At 50.7% G+C, this 15102-nt stretch overlaps 1 pseudogene; it reads left to right on the top strand.

Moving 5' to 3' along the window:
* Positions 1-713: 713 nt before the first annotated feature.
* Positions 714-846, top strand: LOC141122101 (U2 spliceosomal RNA; annotated as a pseudogene).
* Positions 847-15102: the final 14256 nt, after the last annotated feature.

Here is a 15102-nt window from a genome sequence, read left to right as displayed (position 1 = left end):
AGGGATTCTGGGTTCAGTATGATGAGTGCTCGTATAATGACCTCCACCCTCCAAGCTCCACCACAAACCCAAATATCCTTCCTCCACTCATGGCTGAAAGCATAACTCCCAACATTTTGAGATGGGAATGAGGGACACCTACTTGCAAACGTATGTAGGCATAGGACACACCCCCCCAAAGGACAATTAACCCAAAAAAAAGGTTATTTAAATCCATAAGGACTTTTTTACCACTACAATTACTTTATATTGGCTTTTAAAATTGACAAATGCATCAATTTAGAATTTGGATGAAAGGTTTAACACTGGGAAACACTTTTTGAAAGATAAAACATGCTGTAAGAGTCCTGGGCTTACTACTCATGCACCAATGGCGCATTGCCGCAAGAGGAAATCCGTGCCAACTGAGCATGCTCCAAAGACACCTCAATGCGCCAACCCGCAACTGCGCAGAAGACCTGATGGAAAAAGGCAGGAAAATGCCCAGGAGGCGCACAGGAAGTGACCTCAACCTGATGGAAAAAGGCGGGAAAATGCCCAAGAGGCGCACAGGAAGTGACCTCAAACTTCCCTATATAAGCCCAGCCCAGACACGGCCAAATTGCTGGATTATCTTCAGTCCCCCCTTGTCCCTGTGCTAGTGTGTGATCTGTCTGATCTGTCAGTGGCAGTATCATAGCCAATGAGGTTCAACTGAGGCGTGATTATTGCTAATTGCTTCTCAACCTTATGGCTAAGATCAAGTGTAGTATCTGTTCTTATCAGTTTCCAGGAGGTGGCGCTTGCTTCCATCCCTGATCTATGGCGAAATAGAGATGGGATTGCGGTTGCTATGCAAAACCTGCTGGAGTGAAGGTGACCTGGAGCGGTTTGTAGCCGAAAGGGAAGCCTTCTGATGGGGATGGAGAACCACGGGGTCTGAACCAGTGGGTCGGGACCCTGGCCTTCTGGCCTGGATTGGGGCGGATCTAGCTCCAGACAGTTATTTGGGAGAGAACGCTTACTCCTGCCTTGCAAGGGGGGAGGGAGTGGCAAGTACTTCCCGAATGTAATTAGGAGGAGTGATGGGAGCAACGGCAGAGCCTGATGGTAAAGGGCTCTTTCCGGCTTCCTGATCTCCATATCCTTCCTGTCTGTGGTGGGGTCTGCTGTGGTCTGGGCTGGAGGGTCAGGGCTTTTTCAAAAAGCCAGTGGTGAATGTGCCCCTGAAGTGGCAGTTCAGGGGTGCCGTATAGTCACGGTGTGAAAGCACTTGATTTTATGGCACCATGGTCACTTTCACCACAACACACGTTTTTCGCACCTGCCTCTTGGGCCGGGCCTTTTGGCCAGGACCAGGGGAAATTTTTATGCCTGGCCGGAGGGCCGGCCATTGTATAGCACAATGGCCACTTTCACTCTCCCATCTCACTATCTTCCCCACTCTTTCTTTTACCCCTGTTTGTCACCTTTTTGTCTTTTTTTTGGTTGTCTTTGTATACACGTTTTGTCACTGTGTGGCGAGTAGGGTGTGGGTCCTCGGGCCTACTCTGAAAGTCTTGGGAGGGGGTGGACATAGGCCTTTTGGCTTGGTTCGCCCTCTCCTTTGAGGGGTCTCCCTTCAGGGGAGCCCCACTGTACTTGGGTCGGTCTGCTTCGGCAGACCTTCCAGTTGTGGGGGTCCGCCTGGTTTCGGCCAGATGGACCCTTTGTCTGAGTACCTCAGTCCCTGTCTGGAGCCTAACACCCCGGGGGATCAGGGTAAGGTCCTTCCCTAGTGGAGGACTCTGTACACCCATTGCACGTTTTTGTGTTTCACTCTTTATGTGTGGGCACTTTTTTTTGGCACCGGGTGGAAGTTTTTGAGGTGTGTTTTGCACGCCACTGGCTTTTCGATAGAGTGTGTGATCTGTCTGACAGTTCAAATAAAGCTTCGGGCCTGTGAACTCTTTTCTCCCTCCCCTACCCCACCTTCTCCACCCCCCCCCCAACACACCCGTTGCCCATTTGAATGTTATTAGACTGTGTGACCTGACTTTTGTGATATGTTTTTGAAGTAAGTGCTTTCAGGGTAATGCGGCGTCATGCATGATGTGATGTTTCTGGGTATTATTACTCTGCACAACACATCAGGCATCATACCGCAGGATGAATGTCATTTATTTGTATGCTTGGCAATGTATTGTTATGTAGTGTATTTATGCGCTGCGTGCAGTACAGATTGGAATGTACCCTGTTTAAAGTACTTGTTTTTTTTATATTTTCTTGCAAAATAAAGTGTGTGATCTGTCTGAACTTGTTGTGACCTGGAAACCTATTTGACTACTCTTGATTGCTGCTTGCCATTGACCTCGGATTTGTACCTTGACCATTCTACTTCTTTGCCCCTTTTGTACTCAGCTGCTAGATTGGAACCGACCCCGGCTTGGATCTCGACCATTCTTCTTCTGAATAACCATTTTATACTTCGTTGCCAAACTGGACTTGACCTAGGCTCGGATCTTGGACTAAGGCTTGCACGGTGCTCCGCACCCCTGGCACCCCTGCCGCTCGGTGTCCACCAAGTCTCTGTCTCCATCTCCAGAGGCTTCAAGGACCCGAGGTGCAAGGGAGGCCTCCCCACTACTTCGGTCTCACCTCAGGTACGTGGCCCTCATGACAAGTGCATTTTATATACAACAATATAGATCAGACCAAAATGAGGGACAAATAAGGAGGAAAGAAGGACTGAGGGACATTGCTCCAAATCAGGGACAGTCCCTCAAAATCGGGGACAGTTGGGAGCTATGCTAAAAGTGGGGCAGATAACAGGGTGTGGTTGTCAGTTGAGGGATTCTGGGTTGAGTATGATCAGTGCACATATAATGACCTCCAGCTCCACCACAAACCCAAAAATCCTTCCTCCACTCATGGCTGAGAGCGGGGCAGATTTCAGGGTGTGGGTGAAAGTTGAGGCATTCTAGGTTCAGTATGATGTGCGCTCGTATAATGACCCCCAGCTCCACCACCAACCCAAGTACCTTTCCTCCACTCATGGCTGAGAGCGGGGCAGATATCAGGGTGTTGGTGGCAGTTGAGGAATTCTAGGTTCAGTTAGATCAGTGCTCGTTTAATGACCTCCACCCTCCAGCTCCACCACAAACCCAAGTACCCTACCTCCACTCATGGCTGAGAGCGGGGCAGATATCAGGATGTGGGTGGAAGTTGAGGGATTCTAGGTTCAGTATGACGAGCGCTTGTATAATGGCCTCCAGCTCCACCACTAACCCAAATACCCTACCTCCACTCATGTCTGAGAGCAAGGCAGATTTCAGGGTGTGGGTGGAAGTTGAGGGATTCTAGGTTCAGTATGATGAGTGCTCATATAATGTCCTCCACCCTCCAGCTCCACCACCAACCCAAGTACCTTTCCTCCACTCATGGCTGAGAGCGGGGCAGATATCAGGGTGTGGGTGGCAGTTGAGGAATTCTAGGTTCAGTATGATGAGTGCTCGTATAATGACCTCCACCCTCCAGATCCACCACCAACCCAAGTACCCTACCTCCACTCATGGCTGAGAGCGGGGCAGATATCAGGGTGTGGGTGGAAGTTGAGGGATTCTAGGTTCAGTATGACGAGCGCTTGTAAAATGACCTCCAGCTCCACCACCAACCCAAGTACCCTACCTCCACTCATGTCTGAGAGTGGGGCAGATATCAGGGTGTGGGTGGAAGTTGAGGGATTCTAGGTTCAGTATGACGAGCGCTTGTAAAATGACCTCCAGCTCCACCACTAACCCAAGTACCCTACCTCCACTCATGTCTGAGAGTGGGGCAGATATCAGGGTGTGGGTGGAAGTTAAGGGATTCTAGGTTCAGTATGATGAGTGCTTGTATAATGACCTCCACCCTCCAGCTCCACCACCAACCCAAGTACCTTTCCTCCACTCATGACTGAGAGCGGGGCAGATATCAGGGTGTGGGTGGCAGTTGAGGGATTCTAGGTTCAGTATGATGAGTGCTCGTATAATGACCTCCACCCTCCAGCTTCACCACCAACCCAAGTACCCTACCTCCACTCATGGCTGAGAGCGGGGCAGATATCAGGGTGTGGGTGGAAATTGAGGGATTCTAGGTTCAGTATGTTGAGCGCTCGTATAATGACCTCCAGCTCCACCACCAACCCAAGTACCCTACTTCCACTCATGTCTGAGAGCGGGGCAGATATCAGGGTGTGGGTGGAAGTTGAGGGATTCTAGGTTTAGTATGAGCGCTTGTATAATGACCTCCAGCTCCACCACCAACGCAAGTACCCTACCTCCACTCATGTCTGAGAGCAGGGCAGATATCAGGGTGTGGGTGGAAGTTGAGGGATTCTAGGTTCAGTATGAGTGCTTGTATAATGACCTCCACCCTCCAGCTCCACCACCAACCCAAATACCCTACCTCCACTCATGGCTGAGAGCGGGGCAGATATCAGGGTGTGGGTGGAAATTGAGGGATTCTAGGTTTAGTATGAGCGCTTGTGTCACAGACCTAGCCGGGACAGAGGCTGTTGGAGAGGACTGTATGCAAGCCTGTTGCCTTTTGATTATGGGCCCTGGATTTTCAATGGATTCATTCTGTTGGGACACATCCTGTGAGGAGATGCTGGTGTCATCAACCTGTGTTTATGTTAATTGAATGAGCTAATGACATTGTCCTCTATACAATGTAGGAGACGGGACGACTGCTATTGTGTTAATTAACTGTATGAAGCTCGGTGACCACAAGTCTGGGCGAAAGGTCATGTCTCAGTCACCTAGGCTGTATAAAGGATTAGATAATTAGCTCATGTTAATTAAGTTACAGTTGTATTGTTAGAGGAGGTTCCAACGGCATATAAAGTCTTGTAACTTTGATTCATAAAAAACAGTCCATGTTAGCAGTGAAGCAAGTGTCGCCTTGTTTGTGCTCAGAGAGGTTGGGATATCTGTATACAGACTGGGAGGAAGTGGTATATGACGGAAGCACTCAAGCGGAGTGTGGGACGTTCCGTGACATTGGTGGCAAGCAGCGGGAAAGCTTCCTCCAGTCTGGGACATCCAAACCTCCACCTGGATCCAAGGTCCAGATAGCAGGAGAGGAGAGGTACAGATACCAGCCGTCATGGATGAGGAATTCAGAAGGAGGTTGCGAGAGATGCAGATACAGCACAGAGGACCAATATCGGAGCAGGTCCTGCTGGGATGGTGTGATTCTATTCGCTGCAAACTCTGGAAGGAAGCGCTAGCCTGTGAGCAGCGACACCAGGGAAAAATTCTCCCCTCCATCGAGGAAAGGTACTGGTCGCAGTATGGACTGCGGGTGCGGTTTTTGGGAGAAAAACCACACAAGAAGCAGACAGCTGAATTAAGCAGGCTGGTCTGGGCAGAGATAAAGCTGGATGAGAGCTACAGAGCCCTCCGGTGGCATGTATCTCAAGCATGTCCCTGGATAGCGGATGACAGCCCAACGGAAGGCTTAAGCTACGGCGGCTTGGGACTGTTGTTTGTGAAGCTGACAGGGGACCCTAACTTTGGGAGTGATTTGGAGCGGCGGGTGGATGAAATCATGGATTTCAGAGAAGGGCTACTGAACATTTCGGAAGTGCACTGGGCACAGGAAGATTTGGAGTTTCTGGCCGTTCAGGAATGGGAGCTAGAGATCGCCTACAGACGGCTGCTAGACATTGCTCAGTGCCAGGGCTGGGCTCCCTTTGCCTGGGACTATCAGGAAATACCAGCTGACAACCCTGAAATCCTGGCTGAAGAGTCGGCAATGTGGCAGAGCAATAGTGTGCTTTGCCAACCTGCCCCCACAGCTATGGAGGCGGAGGTCTTATGGCGGATGCAGCAATTGCTGACCGACCTTGATGATCCTGTTTCTGCATGGGATGATCTTGGTTGGAGGAATGTGCCTGTCCAGCAGCATGCCAGAGAATCTGCAGTGGAAAATCTGGAGATTGCCACCCCCAAAGCTGAAGTGCTGACAACAGGGCAGAGCTCTGCTAACCTCTGCCCAGCACTGATAACATCTTCTGGGTTCCATGGACAGGAGATGGTGAACCTCCATCCCCAGACACCAGTTGCAGAGACAGGGGATTTGATAGACTTTTCTGCTGAGGAAGAACCATCGGGTGAGCCCCCAGCAGAAGAGTTGGGATTAGGGCCAAACTTCATTGCGCTCTGCTCAGCACTGATGGCATCTTCTGAGTTCCACAGACAGGAGATGGTGAACCTCTATCCACAGACACCAGTTATAGAGGTAGGGGATTTAATAGACTTTTCTGCTGAGGAAGAACAACCTGATGAGCCTCCAGCAGAAGAGCTGCTATTGGGGCCAAACTTCACTTTGCTCTGCCCCGCACCAACAGCAGTATCTGTGGAGTTACAGGGAACTTCCCTAGTTGAAGCACCGGCAACAGGGCATAGTGCTACCAACCTCTGCCCAGCACCGGCAACAACTACAGAGTTCCAGGGAGGCGGGGCAGTCGGCCTCCCTCCCCAACAGGTAGCCAGAGCAGATGGTGTGGGGTTTCCAGCAGAAGGGCTGGCAACAGGGCCGAGGACTGCTGGACTCTGCCCTCAACTAACAGAGGATGGATTTCCTGTGAAGGTGGATGGGACTTCAGTCTCCACCTATATACTCCAGGGATGCTGGGCAGTGGGCACCGATCCCCAACAGCATGACAGAGTGAGCCCAGACACCCTGTCTTCTCTCCAGCGACAGAAAGGATTCCAGGGAGAAGAGCCAGTCCAGGCCTCTCCCCAGCGGCAGATATGTTCTCTGAGAGAGGCAGAGGTTGGCTGGGTGAGTAATACTCTGTTTGGAACAATTTGTTTGGGGTACTGTGTGGGTACAGGCATTAGAGGACTGGAGCTACTTACTAACTTCGGAGTCAACCCGTCTGGGGTCTCCTCCTGTGTTAGTCTCCTGCCGAAAGGGGAGAAATGTCACAGACCTAGCCGGGACAGAGGCTGTTGGAGAGGACTGTATGCAAGCCTGTTGCCTTTTGATTATGGGCCCTGGATTTTCAATGGATTCATTCTGTTGGGACACATCCTGTGAGGAGATGCTGGTGTCATCAACCTGTGTTTATGTTAATTGAATGAGCTAATGACATTGTCCTCTATACAATGTAGGAGACGGGACGACTGCTATTGTGTTAATTAACTGTATGAAGCTCGGTGACCACAAGTCTGGGCGAAAGGTCATGTCTCAGTCACCTAGGCTGTATAAAGGATTAGATAATTAGCTCATGTTAATTAAGTTACAGTTGTATTGTTAGAGGAGGTTCCAACGGCATATAAAGTCTTGTAACTTTGATTCATAATAAACAGTCCATGTTAGCAGTGAAGCAAGTGTCGCCTTGTTTTCTGCTCAGAGAGGTTGGAATATCTGATATCTGTATACAGACTGGGAGGAAGTGGTATATGACGGAAGCACTCAAGCGGAGTGTGGGACGTTCCGTGACAGCTTGTATAATGACCTCCAGCTCCACCACCAACGCAAGTACCCTACCTCCACTCATGTCTGAGAGCAGGGCAGATATCAGGGTGTGGGTGGAAGTTGAGGGATTCTAGGTTCAGTATGAGCGCTTGTATAATGACCTCCAGCTCCACCACTAACCCTAGTACCCTTCCTCCACTCATGGCTGAGAGCGGGGCAGGTATCAGGATTGGCAGTTGAGGGATTCTGGGTTGAGTATGATGAACGCTCGTAAGATGAGCCCCCTGGCTCACCATTGTATCCGTCCTGTGTAAATGGTTTTAATGAGTTCTATTTTCTGCCGCAGAGACCTTCAGGCCAAGAAATTAAAGGATCTAGAAATCATTAGCAGTTGCTGTTGGCGGAGATTTCTGGGAGTACACAGAGCAGAGACAAGACATGGAAAGTATTACAGATGGCAGACACAATTCAAACCTTCTCTGCCAGAGACACCTGAAGTGAACTGGACGTAACACTGAACAGACTCCTCTGGAAGAGGCTGAGATTCGGGAACACCACCCATGTGTCCTCTAACAGGAAACAGAGACTCGGCGTCAGGCTGGAGCTTTCCCTCTCCTCGCCCTGCCATTCACTCCTATATGTGCAGTAGAAGGAGAACTCTGCTTGTGGGTACCTCTCCTCCGGTGTATGCACTCATCAATGTCCCAGACCAGGTGGGGGTACCTCTCCTCCTTTGCATACACTTTCCCACCTGGGCAGCCCGGACTCCTAACAGTAACTCACCATGTAGGCACTTGCCTGCATTCTTATTATTCCCACTCATTGGTTATACAGTGCCTAGAAAAAGTATTCATACCCCTTGACATTTCCGACATTTTGTTACAACCAAAAACATAAACGTATTTTATTGGGATTTTATGTGATAGACCAACACAAAGTGTCACATAATTGTGAAGTGGAAGGAAAATGATAAATTATACAAATAAATATGTGAAAAGTGTGTGGGGGCGGGGCATTTCTATGGCGCCCCCCTGAGTCAATACTTTGTAGAATTACCTTTCTCTACAATTACAGCTGCAAGTCTTTTTGGGGGTGTCTCTACCAGCTTTGTACATCTAGAGAGGGACATTTTTGCCCATTCTTCTTTGTAAAATATCTCAAGCTCTGTCAGATTGGATGGAGAGCGTCTGTGAACAGCCATTTTCAAGTCTTGCCACAGATTCTCAATGTGATTTAGGTCTGGACTGTGACTGGGCCATTCTAACACATGAATATGCTTTGATCTAAACCATTCCATTGTAGCTCTGGCTGGATGTTTCGGGTCGTTGTCCTGCTGGAAGGTGAACCTCCCCCCCAGTCTCAAGTCTTTTGGAGACTCTAATGCTGCGTACACACAGTCGGACTTGTGTGCCAGACAATCCGCCCGTGTGTAGGCGCCGGCGGAATTTTCCGGCGGACTTTTTCCCAAAAGCCCGCCGGACCTAGATTTGAAACATGTTTTAAATCTTTCCGTCGGACTCAGTTTCGGACGGAAAGTCCGCTCGTCTGTGTGCTAGTCCAACGGAAAGCCCGCTCGTGTGTATGCTGGTCCAACGGACCAGATACGATGCGAGGGCAGGGTATTGCATTTCGCGCTCGCTGCAATAGGAAAAACAAATTTTCCTATTGCAGCGAGCGCGGGGCATACCAGGCCCTTAGGTCTGGTATGGATTATAAAGGGGAACCCCCCTACGCTGAAAAAACGGCGTGGGGTCCCCCCTGAAATCCATACCAGACCCTGATCCGAGCACGCAGCCTGGCCGGTCAGGAAAGGGGGTGGGGATGAGCGAGCGCCCCCCCTCCTGAACCGTACCAGGCCGCATTCCCTCAACATGGGGGGTGGGTGCTTTGGGGGAGGGGGGCGCCCCGCGGGGCCCCCCCCACCCCAAAGCACCTTGTCCTCATGTTGATGAGGACAAGGGCCTCTTCCCGACAACCCTGGCCGTTGGTTGTCGGGGTCTGCGGGCGGGGGGCTTATCGGAATCCGGGAGCCCCCTATAATAAGAGGACCCCCAGATCCCGGCCCCCCACCCTATGTGAATGAGTATGGGGTACATGGTACCCCTACCCATTCACCTAGGGAAAAAGTGTAAATAATAAAACACTACACAGGTTTTTAAAATATTTTATTAAACAGCTCCGGGGGGGATCTTCCTCCGACTTCGGGGGTCTTCTTCCAGCTTCGGGGGTCCCTCCGGTTCATCTTCTCCCGGCCTTCGGTTGGTTCTTCTCCGCTCTCTTCTCCCGGTGTTCCAGTTCTTCAGCCGGCTCCTCTGCTGTCTTCATGCCGCTCTCTTGCCAGCAGAGGTCCGGACTTCTGGGCTTCTTGTCTTCTCTTCTCCAGATGTTGACACGACGCTCTGTCCGGCTGGACTGCTCTCTGAGGGCTGCGTTGTGACTTATATAAGTGGAGACCCCGCCCCCTTATGATGTCACAGTCCCTGGGCATGCTGGGACTGTGATGTTTTAGGGGGTGTGGTCACCGGGTGATGTTGACCACCGGGTGATGTTGACCACGCCCCCTAAAACGTCACAGTCCCAGCATGCCCAGGGACTGTGACATCATAAGGGGGCGGGGTCTCAACCTATATAAGTCACAACGCAGCCCTCAGAGAGCAGTCCAGCCGGAGAGAGCGTCGTGTCAACATCTGGAGAAGAGAAGAGAAGACAAGAAGCACAGAAGTCCGGACCTCTGCTGGCAAGAGAGCTACCTGAACACAGCGGAGGAGCCGGCCGAAGAACTGGAACACCGGGAGAAGAGAGCAGAGAAGAACCAACCGAAGGCCGGGAGAAGATGAACCGGAGGGACCCAGGAAGCCGGAAGAAGACCCCCGAAGTCGGAGGAAGATCCCCCCCGGAGCGGTTTAATAAAATATTTTAAAAACCTGTGTAGTGTTTTATTATTTACACTTTTTCCCTAGGTGAATGGGTAGGGGTACCATGTACCCCATACTCATTCACATAGGGTGGGGGGCCGGGATCTGGGGGCCCTCTTATTATAGGGGGCTCCCGGATTCCAATAAGCCCCCCGCCCGCAGACCCCGACAACCAACGGCCAGGGTTGTCGGGAAGAGGCCCTTGTCCTCATCAACATGAGGACAAGGTGCTTTGGGGTGGGGGGGGGCCCCGCGGGGCGCCCCCCTCCCCCAAAGCACCCACCCCCCATGTTGAGGGAATGCGGCCTGGTACGGTTCAGGAGGGGGGGCGCTCGCTCGTCCCCACCCCCTTTCCTGACCGGCCAGGCTGCGTGCTCGGATCGGGGTCTGGTATGGATTGCAGGGGGGACCCCACGCCGTTTTTTTCGGCGTAGGGGGGGGTTCCCCTTTATAATCCATACCAGACCTAAGGGCCTGGTATGCCCCGCGATGGGGCTCGCAAGGTGTCAATCTCGACGATAAAAGCGGCAAGATTGACATCCTTTTCTAGTCCCGTCGCACCTGAGTCACGTTCAAAATAAACGGACTTGTCCGTGTGTGGGCAAGTCCGTTCATTCTGAAAGTCCGCCGTAACTCCGGCGAAAGTCCATCGGAAAAACGGGCGGACTTAGCCCGCCGCAAAGTCTGGTCGTGTGTGGGCAAGTCCGTCCGTTTTAAAGTCCGGCGCACCTGGCGGACAAAGTCCGTCAGAAAGTGTGCCGGACCAAGTAGGACAGAAAGTCCGACCGTGTGTACGCGGCATAACAGGTTTTCTTCTAAGATTGTCCTGTATTTGTCTCCATCCATCTTCCCATCAACTCTGACCAGCTTCCCTGTCCCTGCTGAAGAAAACCATCCCCACCACATGATGCTGCCACCACCATGTTTCATGGTGGGGATGGTGTGTTCAGGGTGATGGGCAGTGTTAGTTTTCCCCCACACATAGCGTTTTGCTTTTAGGCCAAACAGTAGAATTTTGCTCTCATCTGACCCGATCACCTTCTTCCACATGTTTGCTGTGTCCTCCACATGGCTTCTCACAAACTACAAACAGGACTTCTTATGACTTTCTTTCACCAATGTCTTTCTTCTTGTCACTCTTCCATAAAGGGCAGATTTGTGGAGAACACGACTAATAGTTGTCCTGTGGACAGATTCTCCCACCTGAGCTGTGGATCTCTGCAGCTCCTCCAGAGTTACCATGGACCTCTTGGCTCTTCTCTGATGAATGCTCTCCTTGCCCGGCCGGTCAGTTTAGGTGGACGGCCATGTCTTGGTAGGTTTGCGGTTGTGCCATACTCTTTCCATTTTCAGATGATGGATTGAACAGAGCTCCGTGAGATGTTCAAAGCTTGGGAGATTATTTTATAACCTAACCCTGCTTTATACTTCTCCACAACTTTATCCCCGACCTGTCTGGTGTGTTCCTTGGCCTTCATGATGCTGTTTGTTCACTAAGGTTCTCTAACAAACCTCTGAGGTATTTATTTACTGTATTTATACTGAGATTAAATGACACACAGGTGGACTCTATTTACTAATTAAGTGACTTCTGAAGGCAATTGGTTCTACTAGATTTTAGTTGGGGGTATCAGAGTAAAGGGGGCTGAATACAAATGTCCCCCCTCCACTTTTCACATATTTATTTGTATCATTTATCATTTTCCTTCCACTTCACAATTATGTGACACTTTGTGTTGGTCTATCACATAAAATCCCAATAAAAACCATTTATGTTTTTGGGTGTAACATGACAAAATGTGGAAAATGTCAAGGGGTATGAATACTTTTTCAAGGCACTGTATATACAATGTGAGATGGAAGAATTCTCTAGTCAACCAGGAGTGTATAGAACACATTAGGACCTCTGATGGTCCCAGACTCCAGGAGATCTCCTTCTCCTCCTGGGCCTCCTCTGCCCATGGAGCCTCCTGCGAGGACTGGACAGTCCCTCAATCATCAATAGATTAGAACAGAACACTGGCCTGAATTTTCCATCTCTCTGGTGTGTTCTCCAATGTCAGTTTCTTCAGATAGTGGACTTTGGTGAAGGATATTGGATGGTGGGAGAAGTTTCCTAATGAGAGGAGGAGGATGGTGTGTGTAGAAAGGTCAGAGATGACGGATGGGAGCTGCTGGGGAGGAAAGCCCCTGTGTAGGATTACAGAGATGTCTACGTGAGATATGTGGGGGATGGGCCACTGAAAAAGCCCCTTTGATATAAAATAATATAAATAATGACTGAAGTGACAAGCTGCATTTTTCTCTTCCATTTCCCACCATAGACTTCATGTCACAGCGACTGAAAGGATTCAACTGCCGGGACTCTGGAAGAGTGGAGGAAGGGAGGCACTCCTCATACAATGCTTGACTCTTCCCCTCTTCTCTTCAGGAGAAGAAGCTTCTACCCATTCAGTCCAGGACACGTCCTAAAGAGATCTCATAATAGCAGTGGGATACAGGTGGTGGTGGTGGGACATGGGACACGTACAGGTGGTAGTAATGGAATACGAGACACATACAGGTGGTGGTGGTGGTACATGGGACACGTACAGGTGGTAGTGATGGTGTACGAGACACATACAGGTGGTGGTAGTGGGACATGGGACACGTACAGGTAGTAGTGATGGTGTACGAGACACATACAGGTGGTGATGGTGGGACATGGGACACGTACAGGTAGTAGTGATGGTGTACGAGACACATACAGGTGGTGGTGGTGGGACATGGGACACGTACAGGTGGTAGTGATGGTGTACGAGACACATACAGGTGGTGGTGGTGGGACATGGGACATGTACAGGTGGTAGTGATGGTGTACGAGACACATACAGGTGGTGATGGTGGGACATGGGACACGTACAGGTGGTAGTGATGGTGTACGAGACACATACAGGTGGTGGTGGTGGGACATGGGACACGTACAGGTGGTAGTGATGGTGTACGAGACACATACAGGTGGTGGTGGTGGGACATGGGACATGTACAGGTGGTAGTGATGGTGTACGAGACACATACAGGTGGTGATGGTGGGACATGGGACACGTACAGGTAGTAGTGATGGTGTATGAGACACATACAGGTGGTGATGGTGGGACATGGGACACGTACAGGTAGTAGTGATGGTGTACGAGACACATACAGGTGGTGATGGTGGGACATGGGACACGTACAGGTAGTAGTGATGGTGTACAAGACACATACAGGTGGTGGTGGTGGTATACAGGGCACGTACAGGTGGTAGTGATGGTGTACGAGACACATACAGGTGGTGGTGGTGGGACATGGGACACGTACAGGTGGTAGTGATGGTGTACGAGACACATACAGATGGTGATGGTGGGACATGGGACACGTACAGGTGGTAGTGATGGTGTACGAGACACATACAGGTGGTGGTGGTGGGACATGGGACACGTACAGGTGGTAGTAATGGAATACGAGACACATACAGGTGGTGGTGGTGGTACATGGGACACGTACAGGTGGTAGTGATGGTGTACGAGACACATACAGGTGGTGGTAGTGGGACATGGGACACGTACAGGTGGTAGTGATGGTGTACGAGACACATACAGGTGGTGGTGGTGGGACATGGGACACGTACAGGTGGTAGTGATGGTGTACGAGACACATACAGGTGGTGGTGGTGGGACATGGGACATGTACAGGTGGTAGTGATGGTGTACGAGACACATACAGGTGGTGATGGTGGGACATGGGACACGTACAGGTGGTAGTGATGGTGTACGAGACACATACAGATGGTGATGGTGGGACATGGGACACGTACAGGTGGTAGTGATGGTGTACGAGACACATACAGGTGGTGATGGTGGGACATGGGACACGTACAGGTAGTAGTGATGGTGTACGAGACACATACAGGTGGTGATGGTGGGACATGGGACACGTACAGGTGGTAGTGATGGTGTACGAGACACATACAGGTGGTGGTGGTGGGACATGAGACACGTACAGGTGGTAGTGATGGTGTACGAGACACATACAGGTGGTGATGGTGGGACATGGGATACGTACAGGTAGTAGTGATGGTGTACGAGACACATACAGGTGGTGATGGTGGGACATGGGACATGTACAGGTAGTAGTGATGGTGTATGAGACACTTACAGGTGGTGATGGTGGGACATGGGACACGTACAGATGGTAGTGATGGTGTACAAGACACATACAGGTGGTGGTGGTGGGACATGGGACACGTACAGGTAGTAGTGATGGTGTATGAGACACATACAGGTGGTGATGGTGGGACATGGGACACGTACAGGTAGTAGTGATGGTGTACGAGACACATACAGATGGTGATGGTGGGACATGGGACACGTACAGGTAGTAGTGATGGTGTACGAGACACATACAGGTGGTGATGGTGGGACATGGGACACGTACAGGTAGTAGTGATGGTGTATGAGACACATACAGGTGGTGATGGTGGGACATGGGACACGTACAGGTAGTAGTGATGGTGTATGAGACACATACAGGTGGTGATGGTGGGACATGGGACACGTACAGGTAGTAGTGATGGTGTATGAGACACATACATGTGGTGATGGTGGGACATGGGACACGTACAGGTAGTAGTGATGGTGTATGAGACACATACAGGTGGTGATGGTGGGACATGGGACACGTACAGGTAGTAGTGATGGTGTACGAGACACATACAGGTGGTGGTGGTGGTATACAGGGCACG

The sequence above is a fragment of the Aquarana catesbeiana genome, unplaced genomic scaffold (assembly GCF_042186555.1).
Source record: "Aquarana catesbeiana isolate 2022-GZ unplaced genomic scaffold, ASM4218655v1 unanchor241, whole genome shotgun sequence".
Taxonomy (NCBI): Eukaryota; Metazoa; Chordata; class Amphibia; order Anura; family Ranidae; genus Aquarana; species Aquarana catesbeiana.
Note: the sequence above shows the minus strand (reverse complement) of the source record. Positions and strands in the feature narration are given on the sequence as shown.